Source organism: Phlebotomus papatasi, chromosome 3 (assembly GCF_024763615.1).
Source record: "Phlebotomus papatasi isolate M1 chromosome 3, Ppap_2.1, whole genome shotgun sequence".
NCBI classification, from domain to species: Eukaryota; Metazoa; Arthropoda; class Insecta; order Diptera; family Psychodidae; genus Phlebotomus; species Phlebotomus papatasi.
This window is the reverse complement of record NC_077224.1, coordinates 66,133,004-66,145,126: the sequence shown is the minus strand read 5'-3', so window position 1 is coordinate 66,145,126 and position 12,123 is coordinate 66,133,004. Positions and strand designations below refer to the sequence as shown.

The window sequence follows — 12,123 nt, the reverse complement described above, 5'->3', positions numbered from 1 at the left end:
TAAATTCCTTCTGCCACTAGACTACCATATGGGGAAGAATGTACAATAAAAACATGAAATTGTCAATCGCACGGAATGGAATTCATTGAATATTTGCATTTTTCATACGGATGACGTAGAATTACTAATTAAAATGAACAATTATAAATGATTGAGTGGAACAATGAGTGCATGCTTCTGGGTGGTCAAATGAGAGGAAAAGTGAGGAATATTTTCCTACTTAATTATCTTTTTAAGACACTTTATTAAAATATTCTTTCAACTGTGCAAAGCTTGTGTTTTTTTTTTCTTGTTTCTTTTCACAAATTCCTAAAGACACAGTAATACACATTTTAAAGTGCAAAATGAAATACAGCAAATTAGACACAAAAAAGTATTGCGAGTTTCAATTTCATTAAGAAAAGTATTGGTTCTCAGATTTTAACGAGTTTTTACATCGTTGAGATGATAAGAGACCAAGGCTGCATGAGCAAAACACTTGCAATCCGCTAACTTCTGATAACGGACAAGTTATTAATATCGCGTGTTCGACTTAGAAGATTCTAGAACCTATATCTAAAATCTCTAAGTGCATTAATAAATTAAAACTTCAATTACTACGACAGAACAGGTTACAAGCTCATTTGGGAAACTAAATCAACTTTTAAAAATTGCCCCTACTTTTCTCTTAAATTAAGAGATCGCTGTAAATTTATTTTCTCGCAACATTTCTTTTTAAATATTTACTCTAAAAAAAAGTGAAATTTCTTTAGCGAAGGATACCCTTCCTAATGTGCTTTTAAGGCGGTCAAGGGATTAACCCTAGAGAAAAATAATTCACTATTCCATATGGCTATAAAGTTCTGTTAAAGGTCGATTCAATTCACAAATAGATGCATACATTGAAATTATACTTTTCTGTTTTATCTAAATAAAATTCACTTTCGCTTTATTTTTGATTTTTATTCACCATCTGTTAATAATGTATTTGGGTCATGTCGGCAAGATTCGCTAACTTCGGCTTAGGAATTCCTAAAATCATGGCGATTCTATCGTCATATTGAGATAAGGTTCTGGATATTTTTTTAAAAATTGAATCTCAATATTTCTAAGACTTTCATATGTTCTGAGATATAATATTATTTCGCACGGAACTTTGAGACACAATTACAATACAATACCTTTCTCATCTTTCGCTTTATACGGGGTAAGATTTCAGTTCCTTTTATTTGGAGGCATTCAATGAATTAAATCGTGGAGCATTTGCTTTATGATATAAGTATTCCGGGTTCGAATGCCTTTGAATCTCCAGAAATTTTCTCACGTTAAAACTTTCTCCGTAACGCTTCCTTTCAGAAGTTTTGTACTATTAAACTTCATGTTTTCCCTTGTTTCAATGTTTCATAAGGAGATTCTATTACACTTTGAAAATTAACGGCAAATTAAATCTTCAAATTTAACTTTGGGCGGAGTCTAGAGAGTTTCTCTCTCTCTCTCTCTCTCTCTTAAATAGGTCACGCCCCCTATAAAGCACGTACTGATATGTCAGTTGTGTGACATTTAGAAATGATAAGAGTACAGAGTACAGGAAAAGCAAATACTTCTGATATCCCATTGTAAAAATTATTTTTGTTCTATTTTTCGTATCGTTTTATGGGGGACTTATCTTTCAGTAAGTGGGACCCTTTAAGTCTCGCCAAAAAATTAATTGGTAATTATAATGTGTTTTACCAGTTTGAAGTGTTTCCTTAAATAAAAGATAAAATTCAAACTTATTCGGTTCAATTAGATATAATTCCTGAAAAGGGCTTTAGGGGGAGCTGGGACTACTTTGAACTGTGATGCTACATTGATAGGGTAAAGCGATACAAGCTGGACAATTGTCCGGTACAAGTTGGACATGGCTTTTTCCTTAATAAATACAGTACAATTTTTTTTAAGCGCAAGGAACTAAATTATAAAACTAAAGCATTAAAAATATACAAATAAAAATGAAGTATTAAATTTATCAAGAAAAAAACCCTGTCCAACTTGTACCATTGTCCAATAACTTGTACCACTTCACCCTACACGTTTTTTTGGCATATAAAGAAAGTTGAGCCTTACCATAATTTAGTTTAGATCCACACTTGTTTTGTCTATCTTAATTACATTTCGGTAAAGCCTACCCAAGAAGCATTTTTTTCTTAATATAGTCTTGTAGAATTCTCTGAGTAATTCACTATAGAACCAAAAATCTTTTTATTTGCTTATAACACTATTGGGTTCCATCACAGAGATTACTATAAGTAAAGTGGCGCACCCTTAAGGATCTTTAGAGCTTCTATAGGAATTTCAACAGAAAATCCTCACTTTAAGGCTTTTGAAAGTGCATTAAAAGACTTGTTTAATACTTGGTTCTATAAGGCAGCTATTTTGCTTCTTGGGTAGTTTCCCTTAAAAATATGCGAAAAAATCGTATATCAATAGAGCCCCATAGCTCAAAGTAGCCCCACCTCTCCCTACCTTTACAACTTTTCAGAGCGGAGCTTATTTCGGAATCAACTCCTTACTTTTTTTCAAAGATATTTTTTCTAAAGTAGAATTCCCTGTAGTCGACCGGTTCCTGAACTCGGCCAGTAGGGTTATTTATTCAATTAACTTAAATTTGCTATGTGTTGGAGTAACCTGTCTAACATTATAAGGTCTATTATATTATACATAATGCAAATCAGTGAAATTTTTCATAGAAAATGACTATCAAACCTTAAAAAAAATTTGTTAAATAATTTATCCGGATAAGCTGAGAAACCGATCGACTTGAGGGCACTTTATCTTACAATGATATTGCGAGAACTCACAGATGATTCGAGTACTTTATGATAATTATCAAGTATTCTTTGATACTTATAATGATTTTTTTTACACACAATATACTTAGTATTAAACTTTATATTCTAATATTTCTTTGGATTGGTTTTTCAAATACATACACAGAAAGAAATATTTCTAATTTTTTTCGTAAAAATTTGTGAATTCCCAATGGGGATTTACGAAATCCTTGGAAATTTTATAACACACTAAAAAATTCTCACAAATATTTTTTATATAATTTCGTAACTTAACGAGCATTTTTTGTTCGTTTACTAAGATTATGTTCGTACATTTTTGATTGTCAAACAAAACTTTACGAACAAATGACAAAGTTTTGCGGACATTTTTCCATGTGATTACGAACATTTACGAACAAATGTTTGTAAAAGAACAAAAAGTATTCGTTAAATGATCATATTACGAACAATATTTGTGAAAATTCACAAACTTTTATAAACTTCCTAGTGTATTATACGATTTACGAGCATTCCGTATATATCATTTTTTGTGTAGTATAATTTTTGTTTTGTAAACATAGTATTTGATATTTCAGCAAGAGTGAACGTAACCAATCTGTTTCTGTTACATTCATTCGCACGTCAAGTTTCGAAGATATATTTACAAAACAAATGTAATTGTGCGCAATCACCATTGCAAAAAGCTCATTCTGTTTAGAATTATTTAGCAAAATGAATATTCAGATACTTGAGGAGAATTCCATGACTAAACTGTTCAAACACACGTTCAAGAACTCGAAATAATTTTATGTTGATCATTATTAACTATATTGATCATAATATAATGTTGTGACTATAATCACAATGGAAAAAAACTTTTGTGTATCCTCATCTCAACCAAATATTTTATATCCAATTTTCTAAGAATCAGCAAGAATAGCTGAATAATATTACTTAAATTTTATTATCAAAAATGTTCATCTTTCATTCCACAACAACAAGTTCTTTTGAAAAGAGAATATATTCTTAGTTGACCTTTTGCCTTTCTGGAAGGCCAAACAATTAATCTTTTTTTCTGGAGTGAGAAAAACCCAAATAATGAAATAATTTCCTGGGATATTTCCGAAAAGACGAGCGTGCGGACAGGAAGATTCCCCAGTATATAAATGGAATAACAATAGCTTGTAAAAAGATATAAGAAGAAAAATCTAAGACAGAACAAATACTGTTATGTATTTATTTCTATTTATGCAACACTTGATGGAAAAATGTAGGTGCACCCACTAACTTAACTGAGAAATTTACTGAGATTTGTATTGTATTAGGGCAAAAATATATTATCCATAAAAAAAACCTCAACAGAATTTAGATATTTTGAATTCAAACGTCAAATATTCGAAGTCTAAATTTTTTTTTAGTTTATCCTATATCGAAAATAATTAAAATTTTTGAAACAAATTTTCAATTACTGTGTCCACTGTGACAGTGCAATTCATGACAGTTCCAAGATCTACACTGAGACAAAAAATTAATAATTTATTTGTACTTGAAAAATTATCTTTACATAAAATTTATTCTTTTCTACGTTTTATAGGAATAAAACGTTATAAATAAATTTGGCCCATTACAATATTATATTTTAATAGCTAGTCCAATGCCTCAAATTTTCAGAAAAGAGCTATGGGTGGAATCTATAAGGAACATAGAGAAAAAATTGAATTGTGCGAAGCTTGAGCCGTCTGAACACTCAAAAAAATCCACGGTTAAATGGGTATGTAAAACAGGGTTTGTCTATCAAACTGATGCCAAACCCTGTTTCAACCTAAACGTGGCAAGGTTTGACGTACAAGTATTTTTTAAACCCTGTTTCAACCAAACCCTGAAAAGGTAGAAAGTCAAATCCTGTTATGGATATTGATTAACCTTGCCGTCAGTAAACCTTGGCAGGAATGAAGACCAATCCTCGTCACGATTATATTTTAAACCCTGTTTTCGTCAAACCCTGGCAAGAGTAAACCATAATCCTTGTCAGGGGTATATTTTAAAACCTTTTTCTCAGTAAACCTTGGCAAGAATGAAGACCAATCCTCGCCATGTTTATACCTTAAACCCTGTTTCGTCAAACCCTGGAAGGAGTATGGCTTAATCCGTAACACGGGTTACACTCAATCCTTGTTTCCATCAACCCCTGGCAAGCGGAAAAACAACCCTTGTCATGAGTTTATTCAAATCTCGCCTCTTTCAACCCCTGGATGACTATTTTTAACCCTTGTTAAGATTAAAATCAAATTTACTTGGAAAATAATTAAATAAAACTAGAAATTCTTATTATAATATTTTGCATCACTAAGGAAATAAAAAGTAACGGCTAGAGTAAAAAGTTTATACTTTAGTCGTTATTTTCTTATTTTCTCAGTGAAGAAAAATATTATAAGGAATTTCTAAGCCTTATTTAATTGTTTTACATGTAAATTTGACTTAAATTCTAACAAAGATTGAAAAATGATCTCCAAGAAGTTTACTTAAGTGAGACTTGAATTTCTCATATACATACATCAGTGTAGAAGTATAAAAAAATTATAATTAGGTTAAGTAAACATTTAGAATTTATTACAATAAAATAGTACTTGTTTCTCTTACAATATATCATTATAATTCCTTATTTTACTATTAAATAATTACAATTTAACACAAATATAAGAATTTATAACTCCTAGTTATTTCATTAATTTAAACTTTATTATATTATTATTTTTTAAGGTATCATAAAAATATCTGTAATTTAAAGCTTTTTTAAACAATATTGGCAAAAACTAGGGAGTAAATTTTACAACAGCATGAGAAAAGTTATTTTCAAAATAATTAAGCAAAAACTTAGGAAAATCTATCAAGAAAAATTGACAGTATTTGTTTACCTATATATTCTTTTTCAATATTTAATCTTATCTCAATGAAAAATAAATAAATATATCTAGATTACCTTAACAGCTTTATGGCCAAGGTATTTGGACCTTATCATTACACACAACAAATCATAACATTGCTCTATCAGGTACGACGCATCGGGAGGGGAAGTGATTTGGTGACGTCAGTGTAAATCGAGCGAATCGAGAATTTACAGTGTAGCAATTGTTCCATTTGTCGTCAGTTAACTTGCTAAGCTTTTTTTTTTTCTCTGTTCGTGATTAAAATGTGCAAATTGGTGGAAATTTTGTGCAGGAATGGCTACCATCAGGATATTAAACGATAAAGGTGAGTTGTAAAGAGTGGAAAAGACCAAAACCATCAAGTGATAATGTTTTTTTTTGTTCAGGAAATCAGATTGTGATTCTTCACAATCAACAGCCAATCCAGCAAGTCGAGGATCATGAGAAAGCAGGGAATATATCTCTAAATTTGTCCATTAAGGAGATCCATGAGGTGAAAGTATTATAGCTGTACATTCTGTGGGATAAAAGTACAAATATCTCCTGGCTTGACCTCAAAGGAAGAATTTGAATCACTTGCAGCATATGCTGCAAGCCAATTTCACAATTTTTTAATCAAAAATATCTAAGCTCAGGAATTAATTGAGGTCCTACAAAAAATATCTTACATTTGGACATCCTTATAGTTTGTAATCATCTACAAGAATTGAATTTTTCTCGATTCTGAATAATTCAAAAACACCGTTTTTCACTGAATATTCACATGCTGCTTTGGGTACTCTCAGAGTCCCAAAAGAGACGAAAGAGTTAATGCATTTGAAGGCATTTTGTGGAGAAGCGGAGATTAATTTAACACTAAAGAAAGATAGTATATTCTTTTAATACTAATTCTACTAATTTCTCACGATCATAACAAAATATTTGCAGAAAATTGCAGATAATAAAAAAAGATAAATTTTAATTGATTTTTATTTTTTATCTCTCTGTCTTTGCAGATTTCTTCGCCTCCAGCAAGACACCGTAAACGAAACCTAAGAAAGAACTTTTGGAATTCCTGAAAAAAAAATGAATATAAATGAGATTGACCAAGACAATTTCTAAACAATATGTTTAATAAGGAATTTTATTAAATATTTGAAAATTGAACGAATTTTAATAAATAAGATAAAGATTATTTTTTATTATGTAGTAAGTTTGCGAATTTTCGCTGCATGATGGGATTCCTTTTGCCGTCTTCGCTTCTCTGCCCTGTCTGTGCGAATTTTCTCTTTAATATTGTCATTGAGATGTTTAACTCTTATCAAGATGCGACGTTTTAAATATTCTTTTATCACCTCCTTCGGACAATGTTTCACCTTGTCTCCAATTCGTTCTTCCACGATTTCCAAGGTTCTTCCTAAAATTCTCTTTTGGAATGCAAATCTACCAATGCTGTGAATATTGGTGAACACCTTATTCAAAAATTGACAGATTTTGCAGAATTCATCTTCTGCTTTTAGTAATCCTCCCAATGACATGTGTTGGACGTAAGAGCCTTCTGAAGTGATTGGATAATTGTGAGTTCCGTATTCCGGATGAGTTTTAATGAACTTTTTGGCTATGTAGCCAGCCAAATTGTCGAGTGCGTCTTCTTCATCCTTATAATGTCGTACGTACAAATGTCTGTGATCCGTTTCGTTTTCTTGGGAATTCACAGACAAAGTCGCAAGTGAATCATTATAAGAGTCGTCATCATCAGTATTGTCCGCATTCGTATTAGGTGAGATTCTTAACAATCTCACCTACTATAATCCTAACAAAATTTCATGTCGTCCGATCGACCTCAAACTTGGCCAAAATGTGTTTCAGCACTTCCTGATCACGAATATATATGTGGCTATTTTACGTTCCCGGCCGGCCGGCCGGCTGGCCGGCCGGCCGGCCGGCCGGCCGCTCTTTGGAGCTTAATAGCTCCTAAACTAAAAAAGATATCGACTTGCGGTTTTCGACAAAGGTTATATATCGGGTGAAAATTGCAACTTGGTGCATAGACCCCCCACCCCCCACCCCTCCTTCCGCCATTTTGAAGACCCCCCTTTTTTTGTTTTCTCAATAGCTCCGCCCCTATGGCATTCAGCGGACTCAAATTTTAGTATGTTATAGCTGGGCCTTAGAGCTTTCCATCAATACCAAACTTAAGGTCCCCCGACCCCCCTGACCCGAGCTATAAGGGTCCAAAAAAAATTTCTTAAAATGGCCATAACTCCGGTTCTAATTGTCAGAATTTAAAAAGTGAGGGCTTTTTGGAAAGCTCTCGTGAAATGCCACTTCCCCTTCTAACATCGCAAGTTCATAAAACCACCGCTAGGGGCGCTATTATTAAAAAGAAAATTTTTAAATCTTATAAGTTAAATAACTCAAAAATTCCATTGTGCATCGGGCTGAAATTTTAGTATGTTGTAGCCGTTGATTATACCTATCAAACAAAAAAAACCTTAAGTCGATCTAAAACCCCTGACCCGAGCTATAAGGGGTCAAAGTTCGAATATTGACCGGCCTTTATCTCCGGTTCTAATTAACATAGCGACCTAAGTTTTACCTTTTTGGTTTCGTCTCAATGAGCACTTTCAGATGGAAGTTCAAAAAGTCACCACAGGTGGCGCTGTGATAGCGTCAAAATTCATTGAAATTCAAAGTCACTTTTCTCAAAAACGGCATTGTGCAAGTTAATGAAATTTTAGTATGTTGTAGTCCAGTCTAGGACGTTTCCAAAATGGTGCGTATGTGCGCTGTGGTTTCAATAGAACCGGAGATATGAGGGGTCAAAGTTCACGAAATTCAAAAAATCATATCTCCGGTTCTATGTGACCGATTTTGATGAATGAGGGCTTAAACGAAAGATCTCACCAAATGCTACAACTTTCTAGAATATTTGAACTTCGTGGGACCAACACCAGGAGCGCCACAGTCGAAAAACCAATTTCAATATCACATAACCTCAATTATCTCGACTGTCGCTGAACCGATTTTGATGATTACTTCGACATAATTGTAGGGGACGTTTGTCTCTACATTTCGTCCATACATCATTTTCCACTCAGACTACGCTATCACTCCGATTTTGCCGTTTAAGTGTGAAAAAATTGATTTTTCCAATAATAACGCTTTGAAATCACTCAGATGCCAATTTGACTGCCTATACTCCACAAAGACACTTAAAATATGGTTTTAAATGGAAAGTCCCACAAAATACAACAATTCTTTGATATAGTTGAAGTTCAACAAATGACTACTTGGGGCACTCTGGATGAAAAAAACGAGTTAAGAAACAAAAAACCTCGCTTATCTTGGCTTCTGAGTAATCGATGAGTTCAAGTTTTACGGCAAAATTATAGAGAACATTCTGGTCTACATTTCACCCATATAACACTTTTCTGTCAGTTCATCCAAATCCTTGATATTTTGGTTTAAATACAAAATTTGTATAATTTCACGAATTTGATTCAAGATAACTGAATGGCGTCTCCCAACTTCAGCTCCAAATCGAATTTGCATGCACTCCGAGTTAGCTCACGTTAAGAATCTCACCTACATAAGCCGGTTAGGATTATCTGTCCCTTTTCTTCTGCGAATTGAATCTTCGACTTTTTTAAAACCATTTGAACCAACGATTTGATCAGGTCATCGTTGTGCAGGATGTTTGTATTCCTACGCTGCATATTCGGTTTCCCCAAAATTATAATTTTCAGCCTATGCAAGGCATTGAGTGGACTAGGATGGTCATAAAGACCACCCTTTTCTCTTAAGACCGAGAAGGTGCTTTCGAGGGCATCTTGATTAAGGCGATTGGTAAGAATATATTTAATGTTGTATGTCTCTTTCAATTCTTTAAATAGTGCTTTCAGAGATTGAATCTGCAAGCAAGAAAATCATATGTATCTTTAATAGTGGTTTGTTAATAACACTGTGCAACAGCCAAAAATGTGATGAAAAATAATGAGTAGTTTCTTGTTCCTTGGTATGTCCTGAACATTTCTCCCGAAGAAACTTGTGGTCCATCACGTCAAGTTTCTGAGATATTTTAAGAAAAAGATCTTTAAGAAATTTTTCGAAATATTTGAAAAAAAGTTGTTTATAATCAATAACGGTACATCCTAGGATGTTGGTATCAAAGGTTAACTCAAGGATGTGTAGAGGAGGATTCAAGGACATTTTTCCTGGAACATCGCATATCCCTATCCCTTCATTTTTTTTTAGATTTGTTTCATAAACTCCTAAATGTCCTCCAAGTCCATGAAAAGGATTCGTGGGACGACTTGAATCCTTTACAAAAATAGTCTCCTGAATATTATAGGTTCGTAAAATATACCGTTATCTAGAAATTACGTATTTGAATGAATTATGAACCACAGAATTTTCTCTCAAAAGTTCATTATTTATGATTATAATGATTCACTTGCGACTTTATCTGTGAATTCCCAAGAAAACGAAACGGATCACAGACATTTGTACGTACGACATTATAAGGATGAAGAAGACGCACTCGACAATTTGGCTGGCTACATAGCCAAAAAGTTCATTAAAACTCATCCGGAATACGGAACTCACAATTATCCAATCACTTCAGAAGGCTCTTACGTCCAACACATGTCATTGGGAGGATTACTAAAAGCAGAAGATGAATTCTGCAAAATCTGTCAATTTTTGAATAAGGTGTTCACCAATATTCACAGCATTGGTAGATTTGCATTCCAAAAGAGAATTTTAGGAAGAACCTTGGAAATCGTGGAAGAACGAATTGGAGACAAGGTGAAACATTGTCCGAAGGAGGTGATAAAAGAATATTTAAAACGTCGCATCTTGATAAGAGTTAAACATCTCAATGACAATATTAAAGAGAAAATTCGCACAGACAGGGCAGAGAAGCGAAGACGGCAAAAGGAATCCCATCATGCAGCGAAAATTCGCAAACTTACTACATAATAAAAAATAATCTTTATCTTATTTATTAAAATTCGTTCAATTTTCAAATATTTAATAAAATTCCTTATTAAACATATTGTTTAGAAATTGTCTTGGTCAATCTCATTTATATTCATTTTTTTTCAGGAATTCCAAAAGTTCTTTCTTAGGTTTCGTTTACGGTGTCTTGCTGGAGGCGAAGAAATCTGCAAAGACAGAGAGATAAAAAATAAAAATCAATTAAAATTTATCTTTTTTTATTATCTGCAATTTTCTGCAAATATTTTGTTATGATCGTGAGAAATTAGTAGAATTAGTATTAAAAGAATATACTATCTTTCTTTAGTGTTAAATTAATCTCCGCTTCTCCACAAAATGCCTTCAAATGCATTAACTCTTTCGTCTCTTTTGGGACTCTGAGAGTACCCAAAGCAGCATGTGAATATTCAGTGAAAAACGGTGTTTTTGAATTATTCAGAATCGAGAAAAATTCAATTCTTGTAGATGATTACAAACTATAAGGATGTCCAAATGTAAGATATTTTTTGTAGGACCTCAATTAATTCCTGAGCTTAGATATTTTTGATTAAAAAATTGTGAAATTGGCTTGCAGCATATGCTGCAAGTGATTCAAATTCTTCCTTTGAGGTCAAGCCAGGAGATATTAGGTGAGATTCTTAACAATCTCACCTACTATAATCCTAACAAAATTTCATGTCGTCCGATCGACCTCAAACTTGGCCAAAATGTGTTTCAGCACTTCCTGATCACGAATATATATGTGGCTATTTTACGTTCCCGGCCGGCCGGCCGGCCGGCCGCTCTTTGGAGCTTAATAGCTCCTAAACTAAAAAAGATATCGACTTGCGGTTTTCGACAAAGGTTATATATCGGGTGAAAATTGCAACTTGGTGCATAGACCCCCCACCCCCCACCCCTCCTTCCGCCATTTTGAAGACCCCCCTTTTTTTGTTTTCTCAATAGCTCCGCCCCTATGGCATTCAGCGGACTCAAATTTTAGTATGTTATAGCTGGGCCTTAGAGCTTTCCATCAATACCAAACTTAAGGTCCCCCGACCCCCCTGACCCGAGCTATAAGGGTCCAAAAAAAATTTCTTAAAATGGCCATAACTCCGGTTCTAATTGTCAGAATTTAAAAAGTGAGGGCTTTTTGGAAAGCTCTCGTGAAATGCCACTTCCCCTTCTAACATCGCAAGTTCATAAAACCACCGCTAGGGGCGCTATTATTAAAAAGAAAATTTTTAAATCTTATAAGTTAAATAACTCAAAAATTCCATTGTGCATCGGGCTGAAATTTTAGTATGTTGTAGCCGTTGATTATACCTATCAAACAAAAAAAACCTTAAGTCGATCTAAAACCCCTGACCCGAGCTATAAGGGGTCAAAGTTCGAATATTGACCGGCCTTTATCTCCGGTTCTAATTAACATAGCGACCTAAGTTTTA

At 33.5% G+C, this 12,123-nt stretch overlaps 1 protein-coding gene across 7 annotated transcripts in view; it reads left to right on the top strand.

Moving 5' to 3' along the window:
• The window catches only part of LOC129807635 (P protein), an 81,396-nt gene that overhangs the window by 24,737 nt on the left and 44,536 nt on the right, over positions 1 to 12,123 (top strand). The window lies entirely within an intron of this gene.